General features: G+C 46.6%; 1 protein-coding gene across 4 annotated transcripts in view; it reads left to right on the forward strand.

Moving 5' to 3' along the window:
• The first annotated feature begins 1,760 nt into the window (after window positions 1–1,760).
• The window catches only part of SCRG1 (stimulator of chondrogenesis 1), a 75,313-nt gene continuing 59,976 nt past the window's right edge, over window positions 1,761–17,097 (forward strand). The window contains exon 1 of one of the 4 annotated variants that reach the window (XM_083756122.1): window positions 1,761–2,096. The gene's annotated coding sequence lies outside the window, so the exon portion shown is untranslated. The remainder of the gene's footprint in view (window positions 2,097–17,097) is intronic. The other 3 variants (XM_083756123.1, XM_083756124.1, XR_014568157.1) reach the window with 3 other exon arrangements.

The raw sequence follows: 17,097 nt of genomic DNA on the forward strand, positions 1-17,097 counted from the left end.
TAAAGGGGAAAAAACTGGATGTAAATTTCCAAAATATAAGATAAAAAACAAATAAAATAAAACCTACATACAGCAACAGTGTTTTGTCTTGTGTTGGCTCCTGTGATGTAAGTAATGGGCCCCGCCTGCTAGCCTGCTCCCTAAAATATCACTGGTTTGCTCATTTCTATATATAGGGTGCCTACATTTTGCCTGGACTGGTTGCATGGCAACATGTGCAAATGGCTTTAGATAGCTATTAGGTCCATAAATTACGATATAGCATATATTCAACACACAAAAAATCAACAATTTGTTGTTGACAAAGGACAGCTGGACATATTAAGGGCCCCATTACCTTCAGTAGCTTAGGGCCTCATCAAACCTAAATCTGGCCCTGGGCATTTAAATGGGGTGCATGCATGAATCTCTCTGGTGGTCTAGTGGTTAGGATTCGGCGCTCTCACTGCCGCGGCCCTGGTTCATTTCCCGGTCAGGGAATGCCATTTATAGGGACGCAGGTGGCGCTGTGGGTTAAACCAGAGAGCCTAGGACTTGCTGATCAGAAGGTTGGCGGTTCAAATCCCCACGACGGGGTGAGCTCCCGTTGCTCGGTCCCTGCTCCTGCCAACCTAGCAGTTGAAAAGCACATTAAAGTGTAAGTAGATAAATACCTCCGGCGGGAAGGTAAACGGCGTTTCCGTGCGCTGCTCTGGTTTGCCAGAAGCGGCTTAGTCATGTTGGCCACATGACCCGGAAGCTGTAAGCTGGCTCCCTCAGCCAATAAAGCGAGATGAGCTCCGCAACCCCAGAGTCGTCTATGACTGGACCTAATGGTCAGGGGTCCCTTTACCCTTTACTATGCATGAATCATGTAATTGATTATGTGAGGTGGGGCTTACCTGTCCCCCCCAATATTTTATTCAAGTTGGCACCCCTGGATCTCATTGACTTTCACGTTGAAGTAAAACCTTTCCCATTCAAAAGGTCGTGGGCTTCTAAATATACATGGATGGGATTAAGCTGTTGACTGGCTGAAGGAAAATTGAGATGGGTGGGGCAGCACCCTAATGGATCGACCTCCACTGACTGTTGGGTTGCAGTCCTGCAAGCACTGTACTTTCCTGGGGGTAGGCCCTTTGAACTCCACACAGAGCTTACTTCTGAGTTGCACTGTTAAGAGTTGGAAGAGCGGGGTCGAGAACAACTTCCCAGACCGCGCATGCGCAAAAAGGCCTTTCCCTTCCTCCCCGCCTGCGCTTGTACGATTTCCAGGTCCGACGGAGCGGGTTGCCAGGCAGCTCTTCAAGCTGAACCAGCGGCTTCTGCCGGGAGCCAGGCGAGTGGCCCGGCTGGAAGAGCTCCCCTCTCCCGAGCCAGCCGCCACGTCTGGTTTTCATAGAGCCGCGGCAGCAATTACCTCAAAGCCGTAACTGTCTCCGAAATTATTCATTAAAGTCATTCCGAGGAGCCCCAGCAAAGCCGCGCTTGAAGTTTATGGCCTTTGGTGGCCTTGAAACATGACATTGCCCTTCAACAGCTAGCGTCGGAGGGCTCTCTGCCGCCCTCTCTTCTTAATCTCCCCCCCCCCGCAAAAAAGTCATCGATCGCCCCCTCCCACACACAGCCCCTTCCCCTCTTTTGAAGGAACCGGGAGGTGGGGTGGCGGTGCTGCTGCTCGCCTGACTGACCAACTTGCCTCCGTGTGTGAGTGCGCGCGCGCGCACGGGAGCGAGCGCGCCCCCCCGCCCCGTCGAGGCTGCTGTCAGCGGTGACACATCCCAGACTCCGGCGCTACTGTAGGGCAGATTAAGTTTCTCAGGCGAAACCTCCCGTCCTTCCGCCCTCCGCCCTCCCTTCTTCCACAGACGTCCTCCCCAACCAGGGAGAAACCTTCCCCAGATCCTGCTGCTGCAGCCCCACTTCGTCAGCTCCGGCGGGGAAAGTCCAGGCCGTCTTTCAGGGCTCCAGTTTAGGGACTTTCTCCCCGCCCTCCTAACCCCTCTGCTCCCCCAGAACAACCCGCCGTCTGAGTTCTCCTTCCTCGTCTCAGCCTCTTTCCCCCAAACGACGCCGAGAGATCGACGCCGCTGAAACGCACCGGGAAGGGAATTCAGGTAACTAGCAACTGGGCCCTTGGGGAGACGCTGGGAAGGGGGAGGGGGGAGTCCTCGTCCTGTTGGCACGCGTTTACACGAAAGCGGTGTCGGCAAACCACTAGGACCAGACCAGGCACTTGACTCCCTCCCTTGGCCCCTCTGGAGCTCTGCGCAGCCCCCTCCCGCAGCGCCACCGAGCCCCGGAGAGGCCGAAAGGGCCTGGCCTTGAGCATATTTGGCAGCCAAGAAAGGGAGTAGTCCCTGGGGCTCGGCGTTTCTCTGTGATCTCCTGCTCCGGAGCGAGGGCCTCTTCCCGCACAAGGCTAGGAGAGGGGGCGGGTGGTTAGGAGCACTCAGTTATCCCGGGGAAGGCGCGCGCGCGGACCCGGACACACACACACATACACTACTCTTTAACTTGCAGGTTCTTGAGATGGGCAGGCAGTAGAGCTGGTAATCTGGATTGAATGCGGGGCCCGATCCCTCATTCCACACCCTGAAAAACTGAGGTGTCGGCACCAGCAGTCCGGATAGGTCGATTTCTCCGCCCCTGCTGTTGCGCTCTCGACGAGCTCCAAAAATAATTAAGCCGAATATTTAGTTATGACTCGGATTTGTTTTATGGCGGGATCCGCCTCCCAATTTAAAAAGCGTCTTAAATCGCTGTCTAGCACAATCCTATGTTTATTCAGAAGTCCTGCTGCCTTCTCTGAGGCTTCCTCCCAAGTAAAGTATTCATAGGATTGCTGCCCTTAGTGCCTTCCAGAGCCACGCAGCTTCACTTCCAAGTTAGCAAAAGTTAGTGACCGGGTTGTAAATTGATTTCTGCTTAGATTGCTAAACTGGCCCAAGGATGTAGTCCTCAGGATGTTAGGGTTTACTCGCGTGGTTCAAGGACCACTTGAAGATGCAGACGGTGAGTGTGGAGAGTCAGGCTTCTATAGTGGAAGGATCCTGGCTATGGCTGATTACTCTCAAGTAAATCCCACTGATTTAAACGGGGTTGTCTTCTAAATTGGCATGCTTAGATTTTCTGAACAATCAAGCGCCAATGAGAGGCGCTTAAACCGGGTTTGGGATCAGAAAGCTGTTGGGTTCGTGTGTTCACGCAACCCTGTGTGTCATATACACGCCATATCTTGATACCCAGATCATACATGTTTACTTCGAAGGCAGTGTTTTGGAAGAGTCCATCCTTGCCTTGAGAAAGTAATGGGCTAGGGTTATAATTCTGGTGAGCGATCAGATTCATTCAGAGTGACAAAGGTTTGGCTGTTGGCTTTACTGGGAAACAGATTTTACTAATGAAACCCTACTGAACTTTTCTTCCTTTTAAATAGAGGTGTCAGTCTCCCAGGATATCTTCAGTTTTAAAGCTGGCACTTATTGTTGATTGGAATAAGTAAAAGAAAATGAAAAAGTTCCATTTATTTATTTAATAAATGCCCTTAGCAATATGCGTTGCAATCCAGTTCCACTAAAATGAATGGAGGTTTTGCCACTCTTTCCAAGTAAGTGGCGACTTTATATATATGCTTGCACCCCGATCCTCGGAACATTTTATCTGGAAGGAAAATCCAATGGATGGTCATTCTTTGGTTCCTGGTTCCCTGCAACGTCACCCTTTTGTATCACGTTAGTTCCCACTATGTTCAATGAGGCTTATTTGAGCCTGGATTTGTCCCGTCCCCACCCCACCCTTAAGCACACTTCCTAAGCAGAAAGGTCTAGCCAGTGCGACTTACTTGTGGGTAATTTCAGGATCACCCTATTAATCGCATCTTTGGTGGGGAGTTGTTATCAGTCTCTTACCGTTCCAATACGGGAGCTTTCTAATTCCTGGTTCCTAGATACTCTTTTTAATATGGGGGGAAATGGAAAGAGGCGATGAGGAAGCTTCTTAGGGTTTACACTGCAGGATCGCCCAGGCGTTTTCGTTCGTGCTCTCTTTCAAGGGAGCGGTTGCCACCACTTGGTCCCTCGGCTCTTAAACCGGAGTAATCTGGAAACAAAGCGTCTTTGCTCCTTCACATGAGGGTTGATCCAAGCATGGCGAGGTCCCGATGGACAGATGCGCCGCTTTGTTTCTTCTCTATGATCGCATGAACGTGAAACAAAATAAATCGGAATAGTCCAGTGCAAATCACCGGCCGGTGTCATGGCTTGATTTTAGCGACGGAAGGGATCCAATCTTCAAAAAGATGTGGCTTGTTTTATCATTTGTCATTGTTCCTGTAGATAAAATACGGCCACAACAAATTCCTTCCTTAGTTCATAAAACCGTGTGTAATATTATTGCATAAAAAAATAAAAAAAATTGTCCAGTAGCACCTTATAGACCAACTAAGTTTGTTCTAGTATAAGCTTCCATGTGCATGCACACTTTTTCAGATACATGCACACGAAAGCTTATGCCGGAACAAACGTAGTTAGTCTATAAGGTGCTACTGGACAATTTTTAAATCTTATTTTTTTAAAAAACATTCGACTGCGTCAGCCCAACACGGCTACCTACCTGAAATCTAGAATCATTACATATAATTACAGCCCAAACTACAAACCGGCCCAGTGAGATGTTCTTGGATCAGGTTCGTGACTTTAATGGGGACTGAATTCAGCTCAGATCCAAGCAGGATCCCTAGATTGTGGACTGTGCAGGAGATCCACAACGCAGTTTATCTGGCTGGACCCGAAAGCCGGTGGGTCTTGAAGCATCTATTAGGCTTTAGTAATCATGTGCACAGTAACCTGGAAACGAGGCTTACTTCTGAGTAAACGTACAAAGGATTAGGCTGGAATCCTGCCAGATTGGCGGGGTATAAATAATAAATTATTATTATCATTATACGCCTGTGCATGTTAACACGGAAGTAAGTCGCATTGAGCTGAATGGGACTTAATAAAAAATAAGTCTACATAGGATTCTTAGCCTTCCCGGTGTTTCGGATCGGGTTTGCACAGCTGCAAGGCACAAAATATATATTCTTTGTTTTTCTATGTTTGATGTTTTATTGTGTTTTTATATTTGTTGGAATATCCCCCAGCCAGATGGGCAGGATATAAATAGTAAAATTATCATTATTTCTATTATTATCAGTACGTTTCCTTAGAAGCTCCTGTTATGTGCAAGGCAATCCCACCAATTAAAGGGGAATCCTTGACTTTTAGTATAAGGCAGTTAGAGAGTAAGAACCGGTGACTGATCGTGGCTTAGTTTTGTATGGTTTTGTGGTGACGCAACACTTGCAGCGCAAATCTATAGGTCAGAGATGGCTCATCAAAAGTCAGCCCCATTAAGTTCAATAGGACTTTCTACGAAGCAAGAGGACTGGCGCCTTATTTGCAAGCAAGTTCCAGAGGGAATTTTGGAAAATAACAAAAAGGGTTTTGTACTCAGGCAGAGGAGCCGGTGGGTGCTTCAGACAACCCTTCGCCCACTCCCATTAGCGGGTCCCTGGGGGGAGGCTGAGGTTGCCTCTGCGATGCCTCTCTCTTCCTCCTGCGAATGTGTTTTGACAGTCCTCGCCGCACTCCCGAAAGCTGGAGAGTTTCTTCTCATCACAACTGACCCACCCTCTTCGCCTGCAGCCTCGCGGGATTCAGGAGGACTTGCTCTCAAGCTAGTCTTCGGCTTAAATGGCCCCAGCTTGAAGACGCCCCTGGTGCAAACAAACAAACAAACAGCTTTGGCAAAGGCTCCAACTAAACCGGGGTGGGGGGTGGGACAGGGGGAGGGGAGCGGGCTCCGGCCTTCCTGGCCTCTGATGAATGAAAGTGGCTTTTTCTTTCCAGACTCCTCGCTCCCCCTTGCCCCCACAGCCTTTGATAGGTCTCTTTTCTTTTCTTTTAAGCGCTTGTTTTTAATTGTGACCCTGGGCTGGTCCACGAAGTCTCCTGTTGGGAGTTGTTAGCGGTGGCTGCCTTAGTTGGGCAGGACCTCCCAAGTGGCTCCGGCCGGCGTGCTAGAGAAAGGGAGACTCTGCTCATCGTCCAGTCGCGCTCCCATCAAAGTCCCCCGGACCGAGGAGCCTGCAGGGCGCGCTCGGAGGCGGCGGCGAGGAGAACAGTAAACAATCGCCAGGCCCGCTCCCGCCACTCCCTTCCCAATCCACACCACAGCGAGCGCGCTCTCTCACATACACAGAAACTAGCTGGCCTGAGCGATCTCCCATTTCCAGAGAGATCTAAAATCTTACATCGTTCCTCCCACCACCTCTAACTTTTTGAGGATACAGAGTGATGTAGATTTCCCACTGGTTTGACAAGGTGACTATAATTTATCGTGCGCGCGAAGGAAAAAATTGTCGTTGTTGTTGTTAGCCGATACGCTTCTTTTTCATATAGGATTATAGTGGGTTTAGGAGCCAACAGTATCCTAGGGACCGAGGTCCCCTCCCCCCACAAAATATTTGAGGAGGCTACCGCCCCGTCCCCAAAATGTTGGTTGGCATTGCCATTCAAATGGTGTGCATGCATGATCCGTTATGCGAAGCGGAGCTTACCTGCCCCCCCCCCCCCCAATATTTCATTCAAATTAGCATCCCTGATAGTGATGATTACCAAATTGGCGGTGGGGAATCTTAAGTGCCCATCATTGCCCAGAATTGATTAGGGTTGCTCAGACGTAACTTTCCATTCTTTTCAATGGGACCTACTCCAAAATTAATGTGCGTAGGATTGCCATACTGTACTTAGTTTTGAGGAAACATCAATATGCTGTGAGGCTGCAATCCTGCGTGCACAGTTTTCTCCCATTTCTGTACTTGAGGGAAAGCGCTTTGGAAAGCACTTGGACTTACTTCTGAGTAAGCATTCCTAGCACTGAGATCAAATTGCCTTTAAAATGAATGCAGATAGATAGATAGATAGATAGATAGAGACTTCACATGGATTGGCTTGCTTGAAAGTGTTGTGCAAATTGAAGTAATAATAATAATAAATAGTAGCTGATAGCACAGATTCGGCAGGTTGAGATCCAAAACTCGTTTACTTGCAAGTAAGGCCCTGTGAAATCCCCTAGGACTCCCAGCTCAATCAAAACGCATGGCATTTAGGCCAGGAGCCGTCGATGGTTATTAAGGTTAGTACCAATATCCTTCCAATGGAAAGATCGTATAAATCATCATTTAGCTGTGCTTACGCTGTTTAGTTACTCTGGAGCCGCCTTGGGTCTTTCCAATCAACCGAGGCTGGGACAGGGTAATGTTTGCTGCCTCAGGTTTTGATGGGTACCCAACAGAATAGAGTGGATTTTATGAATGAGATGTTTTGTTCCTGTCCTGTACACAGATCTGCTATACCTCTTAGATTACGTTGGCTCCACTCTTCACCATCCCAACCCCCCATACAAGTGTGTGTACAACGCACCTTGCATATTACCAGGTGAGGTGGGTTCTAGTCCACGAAAGTTCATCCCACAATAAATCCGTTGGCCTTTAAGTGGGCACAAGCTACTCTTTGCTATTCGGGATGATTTCAGATGGACTGACTCCCAGGTTGTGTGCCAGAGAAAGATTTTCATAAAAAAGCGGCCCTGCCAAGTTCAATGGGATTTTCTCCCAAGTACCCCCATTGTAGCCAAATCGAATGAATTTCAGTTGAAAAAAGGTGGCCCATCATTTAATGGTGCTCACATGCCGATTTTTTCCTTAAAAAAACACCCTTTTCTTCCAAGTGAAGGTCAATTTATTTAAATTTAAATTACCTTATAAGCAAGCAGGTTACTATTTGTAGCAACTACAAAGTCATCTTCATTCCAATTATCTACTGTTCAGATTGCCCTATCCTCAGAACTGCACTTAAAGACTGAGAAAACTTTAATGTGAAGTGGTTGATTAATCTATTGATCAGTTAAAGACATGGTAGCTAGTGGAGCAAATCCCTATAACAGTTCAGTTGATACAAATTTACTAACATGGCCTCTTAAAGCTGCCCTCAAATTCATCCCTAGTTTTGTTTGAAATGGGTGTTCCCTTAGCTTGCTTTAAAAAAAAAAGAGGAAATGAATCACTAAAAACTTTTCATTGATTATAATAGGCCTAACCAGAGCCCAAATCAAGGCAGGAGGTCTTTGGGACTGTCATGCGACAATACCAAGTTCCTCATTTGAGTTAAAACGAAATTTCCACTAGAAACGCAAGTGCAATTTTTAAAGTCACTAAGGCTGAGACAAACAGACTGACTTGAAAGCAGATCCCGGGGGCACCTCCAAGTAAATGCACTGAAATTCTATTTCATTTGAAATACAGAGTCTGGAATAAATTCTACAATGGGCTTTGTAGAATTAAGGAGAGCAAAGTATGGAGATCTGAATAGCAGTACAAGCATCTGACCGCTAATTTGCTCTTAGTAAACAACCGATCCACAGCCCTGATAAGCCGAAGGACAAGGATTCATGCCCGTCCCCCGTCCCCCATGCTGAAGTGAGCTGAACTAGCATTGCACCTCACAAATTTGGGAATAAATCCCATTGATTAGAAAGGTTTTGCAAGAGGATCCGAAGGAAACTTCCTTGGAAACTTCTTGCTCTGAATAATCAGTGGGACTGATACAACAGCTCCGTCCAGAAAACCACCATTATTGGTTAGGACTGCAATGTCGTTTTTCAAGAGACGTGTGCAAAATTCAGCTGTTATTTGGAAGTCTGCTAGAATGCAGGCACTTCGGTTTAAGTGCGCCGGGCTTCTATTTTTGGTTGCTGTACTTCGTCTGTAGCAATGCCCAAGAAAATAAAAAGAGCAACCACCGAGTCAAGGACTGAATTTTCTTTCTTTCGAAACCAGAAATTGCAGCAGTTCCTTGAGACGAACCTCTAGGTTTGGGGACTCGTTGTTGCAATCGTTTCCCAGCCAGATCCTCTCCCTCTCCTTGTCTAGGCTAGTTAGGGAATTACTGGCTCAGTCTTAATGCTGGAATCAAAGCGCCACCACCCTGGCGCTCGAGCGGGTCTGTAAATCACAACTGTGCGAACAAGGAACAAAGAGGGTGGAGTTAGGGGAGTGCGGTAAATTGCATGTAACGGCGGCGGCTATTAAGGCGTTTTGTAATCGTTTACACCTGAGAATTGGTTTACTCCGCCGGCGATTTGAAACATTAAATGCGTCGTTATTCTATATCATGACTGTATACAGACAAATCGAGGAGCCTTATGGGCAATTTCGATGGTTTTGAGTGCCCATAAAATGCTATGTAGTTCAAGGGGCTGCGCATTTACAGACCTCTCTCCCCAACTACCCCCGCTCTCCTTCCGCCCCTCCTGGAAGTACTCTTGAAAGCATTTCCACTGGAGTTAGGAATGTCAGAAACTTGTGAAATATGAAGAACTTGTAAGGGAAACGCTCGCGACGCAGAGGCGAGGTCTGAAGAGAGGCGTCCGCTCGGGCTACCGGAGTTATTCTCCTTCAGAATGGCCTCTCGTCCGTTTCATAACTGCGATCCGCAATCACTCAACTCATGGGCGGAGCTTCGAAGCGAAGAGGATGCAGAGGGGGTTGCTAGTTCCTGTGGAATCGACTGCCACTTGATTCGGATCGGGCCATCCACACGCACCCTGCTTTACAGAAGAGCACGATCGAAAATCTGCAAAAACTCCTTAATTGTTTTCTTTCAGTGGCGCATTGCTATCATTGTAATAATTCAGTTTTCTTGATGTGTGGGTGTGTGCTCTCCCCCCCCCCATTGTACTATACCCACTTCCCTCCCCCCCCCCCTCGTTTATGGCAGATTATCGAACCCTTCCTGGAAAAACTCAGTTTCCCAATAGCAATGTCATTCAGATGCTTCTTCATTTTCCCTCTCCCTTCCTGGCACAATCATAGCATAGGACCCAACACAAGGGTAATGATTCAGGCCAATTCCAAATACGTTTGCTTGAAAGCAAGTTTCACTTTGTTCAGCGGCGTTTGCTTTCAAAGAAGCATGCATAGGGTCGCTGCTTTTCAAAGCACTGCTTTCAAGTTCAGGAGATGGAGGCCGCCTCAGTCAACAGACAAACCCGAGGACTGGAATTAAACTTCACCGGATGCTGCCAACGCCAAACATTTCAGTAATCAACAACCAGAAAAGGATCAAGATGTCTTTTCTGCCCGAGGCAGGAAATCCGAATGCTACCCCGCGCTAAGACTATAATATTGACTTAAATAAGAGTTAATTATTTAACTGCCTAATGGTAAAGTCAGCAGACAAAAGCCAACAACAGGATTCTTACAACTGTTCCACCACCGCGGCAATCTAACTCAAGAAGAAGGTAGAAACCGCGGTCACATTGTGGCTCCTCCTGGGCACTTAATCTGTGTTAAGCACGCAGACCATGAGGTGAGCTAAACATATTCTTCTGGTATATATCTGAGGAGTTGTGCTGCAGCCTGTTTGGAAGTGTATTGCTTAAAACAAAAAAGGTTTTAAAATAAGCTGCAGCTTATGTCCCCCCCCCCCAAACATCCCCATTGTTTTCTGTTAATCTAACACATGCCTGTGTTTGGTTAACAGAACTGAGACTCCCAAGTAGGCAGGCTGACACCACTTTAAAATAGTCCATCCATGCCCATCCCTATTGCATTACTGCAGACCTATTGCAGTATTATAACCTGATCTTCCGTGGACTACATTGGAGCAGATGACGTCTTCTTTTAGGGTATCCCCGCATGGCTTCCTACTCGCGGCTGGCTCATAACTCCGTCGTTTCGAGGATCCTCCGGCTCTTCCTTCGAAGGTTTTGTCCAGTCCCGGAGGCTGGAGACTTTTATGTTTTGCCATCTTGGTTTCAAAAGGCGTGTAGAATACCTGCTCCTGCCGCCCATAAACCTGAAATGTAATAATGGAGAAGAAATCCACCTTTTCGTGGTTAAAGTGTTGTAAAACTTAACTGGGCCGCTCCGGGTGATCTTAACTGTGTGCAGAGCACCGATGTGGATCCAATGAGATTTTTGCTTCCCAGTAACTTGGGAGTTGCAGCCAGGAGCAGACAGATGAATCCTCTAGCTCCGATTCTCTGGGCGGGGGCTTTATTCTTACCGGATGTAAGGGATGCAGGAAAGGCTCTGGACAACATAAAAAAAATCCCACGTATTTGAAACCATTCATTCAGGACAAAGCATTTTTAATTCAATGCCAACCCCCTTTTCCCCTCTAGTTCAGTGAATCGATGGGAGTTTTTGTTTGTTGGCTTGTTTTTAATAAAACAGCTGGCAGCTGGTTGAAAAAAAAGTTAATTATTTAATCAACTGTTCGTTCCAGCTTGTTGAAGGAAACGATAATGCCCAATTCGAAAACTCACATCCTGGGAAATAGGACTCAATAATTCTGATATTACATTCTAGACTGAGCTGCCATGGAGTCGATGGTTTCTCGTGATTTTTTCTTTTTTTTAAGAGGTGCTTGGGATCCCGATTAATCTTTCTGTTTTTGTGTTTATGTCTATGAGTTATACTCTTTCGCTAAATCCTGTTTAAGATTCCATGTAAAAACCACTTGCCTTCAATTTTAAAACCATGCATTTCGGGCACTCGGGATTTATGATGAGCGATGGCCTATGTATGGCTCAGGCATTCATCCCTGTTTTGTGGTGTGGTCTAAGTTGTTTCTCAAGTTCACCACTATCAGCGAACACTAATGCACAGCATACGTAATCTAATTACTTTCGTAACCATTTAAAATACATTAAAAAGGCCTAAGGACACATTTTAAATATTCAGCGCTGTCCTCATTGACTATAACATCCCCCCTTTTCTCTTTTCTTCTAATTCTTCGTGTTTTTTTCGCCCCGTGTCCGGTTAAGATTCTGAAATGTCTGAATACACAACATAGATCTTCTACATAGGTGCTGGAGCCCTGTTAGTCTGGGGTTTTTGAAGTCCCGCCACATCTTTTTTTAGTGGGAAGACTTCATACAAAGGAATCGTCAGGTATGTAGAAGGGAAGAAGGAATCAACGGCAGACATGCTACCATTTTATTTGCATTCATAACAAATTATTACAAAATGATTTTTAAAATAAAATTTACACCACCCTTTAATAAAAAAATAGAGAGACGTTTTATGCAGCACGCTGAAATATGAAGAATAGTTATTCTTAATAAAATTAATAATTAGATTTCTTACCTCCCCCAGGTAAGAAGCGAGGAGGAATTCCAATGACTTTAAAATACATTATTAGGCTATACTCAAGAGAATTGTGTGTGTCCTAAAATAAATCTGTCAGGTGTTAAAGGCCAGGGTTTGTTGTGGGTTGAAATGAATGCAGAAGAATGATAAGAATTATTTATTTTAAAATAAAATTTAAAAAAGTTGATAAAAGTATGAACAACATTGAGAAAGGATTGAAAGAATGAGGTCGAAGTCCCGCCTCCCCTAAATGTAAATAAATAATCATATCCATAAAATTCACTCTTGGCGTGAGACTTGATATGTTAATGTTCTGCCCAGAGCAAATTTTTATGTGTTATAAAACTCTTCAAAGGAAGCATTTTATAATGGAGACACTGACAGTTTCCAAAGAGTGCCTCCATAATAGTCCACGGATTTTAGTTATATCGCTGGCGCGGAGACACTCCCCCCCAATTGTAAGTAAGATAAATGATTAACTGGTCCATCAGCTAAACCAGATTGCCATATTCAAGAAGTATGCCATTATACATCCGAAGACAGGGATGCAGTGATCCTCAAGGCGTTTGCTCAGAAATAAATGGGACTCCTTCAAGACTTTAAAGATTTCAGTCAAATCTAGGAAATAACCTCCTTGTTATCAATGGCAACATATCAAAGAAGCTATAGGGTTGCAGTCCATTTCTGAATAGGATTACTCTGAAGAAACCGCCAGAAAAGCCAAGGGAGTACTGTTTCGGACTATGGCCTTACACAATAACGTCACAATAACGGTTTCGGACTATGGCCTTACACAATAACGTCAGCAACACATTCCTCTGTGCTCAGATGTAACTCCCATTGAGTTCAATGGGGCTTGCTTCCCCATTATACAATTGGATATACAATTGGGTATACAGTTGAGTATACAATTGCAGCCTAAACTGCATTTTCTGAGCTTCTCGTTTCTTTGTTTTTCCCTTCTCAATACGACATAGAAGCATGTGTGTGTGTGTGTGTGTGTGTGTGTGTGTGTGTGTGTGTGTGTGTATAACACCACTATGAAGGCATCAGTCCTCCACATGTTCACTTAATGTGTGTGTGTGTTCCATTGGATACTCTGAGACTTACTTCCGAGCAGGCATGCGTAGGATTGTACTTAAAATATAATGCAACAACGCAGAATCAGGACCAACCGAGGCCCATTCGGCAACCCTGTTAAACTGCTGCCCACACATAGGATTGGCATCACGTGGGCATCGCTGGAATTCTCAACACATTCTCCTTCGTTTCAGTTGGACGTAGCGCCAAAGAAGGCGCCTTAGGCATGACTGCTACGCCAGTCATTGGCTTCGGTCGGTGGGTTTAAAGTTCTGGCTGTGCAATTGCAACTCAGGGGGCTTGTGTGTGGATTTGCAGCAGGACCGAGAATCCTATTCAATCCGAGGAATGCAGTTGAGATGAATTGGATCGGCTATGCGCAGGACGGAGCGTCCTCTGATCCGCAGAAAGCAAAAAAAGAGAGACGCAAAATAAAAATGCAAAAGGGCTGGGTGGACATTAGTCGGTTAAAAACAACAACAGTACCGAACAGGATACGTATGAGAATACTGTAGCTACCTTTCGCAAAACTTTGCCTCATTCTCTGTCTTTAAGGGGGACGCAGGTGGCGCTGTGGGTTAAAGCCTCAGCGCCTAGGACTTGCCGATCGAAAGGTCGGCGGTTCGAATCCCTGCGGCGGGGTGCGCTCCTGCTGCTCGGCCCCAGCGCCTGCCAACCTAGCAGTTCGAAAGCACCTCCGGGTGCAAGTAGATAAATAGGGACCGCTTACCAGCGGGAAGGTAAACGGCGTTTCCGTGTGCGGCTCTGGCTCTGGCTCTGGCCAGAGCAGCGATGTCACGCTGGCCACGTGACCCGGAAGTGTCTCCGGACAGAGCTGGCCCCTGGCCTCTTGAGTGAGATGGGCGCACAACCCCAGAGTCTGTCAAGACTGGCCCGTACAGGCAGGGGTACCTTTACCTTTACTTTACTGTCTTTAAGGTGCCACGAGATCTCCTTGCAACAGTCAAATACAGCTATTCTGCGGAAGACTCTCATTTTGTCTGTTACACAAAACTGGTGTGTGTGTGTGTGTGTGTGTGTGTGTGTGTCTTAAGTATATTTTTTCAAATGGTTGCTCCTAGGGGGTCATGATAAAAGCCGCTTCCGCAGCGCACGATAGTCTGGGTGATTCAACGACATTCTTAGCAGACCGGTTAGTTTTGTTTCTTCTCAATGCAGGAGACCACTGGCTGCACCAAAGCAAGTGGAAATTATTTTTCTTCTTTCTGACATTAACAACCCGTCTGCGTTTTTGAGGATACCCAGAGTTTAGCTGTGCAGGAGCCGAATCCTAAAGGCCACGTACTAGCTAGGGCTAGCGCTGTGTCTGAAGGCGTAGGGACATGCCTTTCCCGACCACTAGGCAATACTACCAAATTTGGCTTTGATGAGTTCTGCTTCATCTAAAATAAACCTCCAGCTCTTCTAACAGCAAAGACTGCCACCTTTCCTCGTGTATGTGTGTGTGTGTGTGTGTGTGTGTGTGTTTGTGTGTTTCATTCTGACACACACACACACCGCATTCTGATATTTCTTTCTCATTCTGGTTCCACCCACCCTCCCATATTCTGACTTTCAAGCTACTTGAGACTTCCGATTCCTACCAAAGACCGATTCCAATAACTGCTGGCGTTGATGTTTTCAGAGGGAGAGAGAGGCCACAGCCTTCCCTGCTCCCGGAATGCTTCACGGCCAGGATGCTTTGCTTTGGGACAAAGAGTGATTTGCAACTGACAGAAATCGCCGTCCTGACGCCAGCTTAACAAGCAAGAGATGGAGCTTCCGCTACGTCGTCTAAACTAACGCATCTTTTATTCGACTCTTTTCTTCTTTCCCCTCAACTTCCTGTTGTTAACATCGAACTTGGAGAAGATTCCTGTAATACTGGAAAGGGAGTTTACCGTTTTGTGATTTTTAAAGTGGTCCTTGGAACAGCTAATGGGACTCAATGAAACTTCTGAGTAAACGTGCCTGCGTTTTAATTCTTGAGCAGTGTTGTTGTTTCTTTGCAAATATATTCTTTGCAAATATATGAGAGACAGTTGGTTAAGACCAGAGATTTTGTTCAGCCTTGGATCTAATCCATCCTGGCGTGGGTTGCTCTCTTTATTTTAATTGGCTGTAAGTGCAGAAAGAGAGGGACGTCTGAAGGAGCTGCGAGCCATCCCTGCAATATCTCACTGATAAAAAGGGAGGGTGTATTACAGAAAACTGTATACATTGCCTGTAAGGAAACGGTGGCTTACAACGTGCAAACAGCAGCTGTTTGTTGTGTGCTCCAAGCCGAGGGAGGCTATGGGTGGTGTCGGTTTCTGGAATGTGTCTGATATCGCAGGACATCTGGAGCGCAGGCCTCCTGCCTCTCTGCCACAGGTTTCCATGGGTGGCCTTGGTCAGATCCTACCATGAGGTTATTCGCTTGCAGCACCGACTATTGCCCAGTCAATCACCACGGGAATATTCAGGTGAAATAACCGGGGCTTTAGCTCAATGGGCAAACACGTGCAAGTTCCCTTAGTGGCATATTTAGGGTTAAAAAAGATCAAGTAGCAGCCTCGGGAGGACTAGTCAGAATATAGAGCCATCAAGCTGGGGCTTGATAAAGAGTTGTAGCCCAAAACATCTGCCCGGCACCAGTTTGGAGAAGACTGAAAAGGCAATGTTCGGCTAGATGGGGTAGCCAACGGTGGCCTCCAGATGGGGCTGAACCATAATTCACATTAGCCGCAGCCGCAGTCAATGTGGACTACAGCTCCTATCTTCCCTGATGATCAATGGCTACGTTGGTTTCGGGCTAATGGAAACTGTAGTCTAGCCATATCTGGAAGCCACCACGGTGGCTAACTCTGGACTAGATGGAAGAAGGAGAAACCACGTGGTATAAAACAGATTCCCCGCTCCTCACAGTGGCAGGTGAGGAAACCGAGAAAGGGCAGCACATTCAAAGCTGTAATTGCAGTTTGACATTTCGATCTTATACACCGCTTGTTTGAAATCAGTGTACTCCCAAAACATCATGGATGAAAGGAAAGAGCCGGGCTTATTAATGGAGCTGTGGTCAGAGTGGGGACAGGACACCCCCGCTCTAAACGTGGAGCCTTTTGTCCAAGGGGACTCATACAATGGGTGAAGCCAGGATTTAGGGGGGGGGGCAGGCTTTATGTTGGGAGGTGGCAGAACCTCGTTATCTGTGACGCAGTTGGTCAGTTAGTTAAGTACAGTGGTACCTTGGGTTAAGTACTTAATTCGTTCCGGAGGTCCGTTCTTAACCTGAAACTGTTCTTAACCTGAAGCACCACTTTAGCTAATGGGGCCTCCTGCTGCTGCCGCGCCTCCGGAGCACGATTTCTGTGCTCATTCTGAAGCAAAGTTCTTAACCCGAGGTAATATTTCTGGGTTAGCGAAGTCTGTAACCTGAAGCGCCTGTAGCCCGAGGCACCACTGTATTTCTATTTATTTACTTGAGTTAGGGGGGACAGTATTGTCCCTGACTAATACTTCCAAAAAAAGGGGGTGTCTAGTGCTGTTTGTTCTTCGGCTTAAGGATTGTCCTCCACGCAAGGCGTGCCTTAATATCCTCAGAGCTCGATTTGATCTAGGACTCAGCCTCGGGACGTGCATTATCCGTGATAAAATGGGGAAAGATGCCACTGGCCTCTGGACTCCATCCTGCCCCAGTTTAGTCTGATCGCGGGGCATGGCTGCACAGTTTCTGTTAGAGTAATCCCGAATAGTCGAACAAAAAGAGTCTCCGAAGTTCACGTTGGCGTGAAACAAGTTTTCTTCCTTCCCTTCTAACCTCGGTGCCTTTCGGTTTTGAGTCTCTGATTGCTTGGTGG

The sequence above is a fragment of the Podarcis gaigeae genome, assembly GCF_964106915.1.
Source record: "Podarcis gaigeae genome assembly, chromosome: 9".
NCBI lineage: Eukaryota > Metazoa > Chordata > Lepidosauria > Squamata > Lacertidae > Podarcis > Podarcis gaigeae.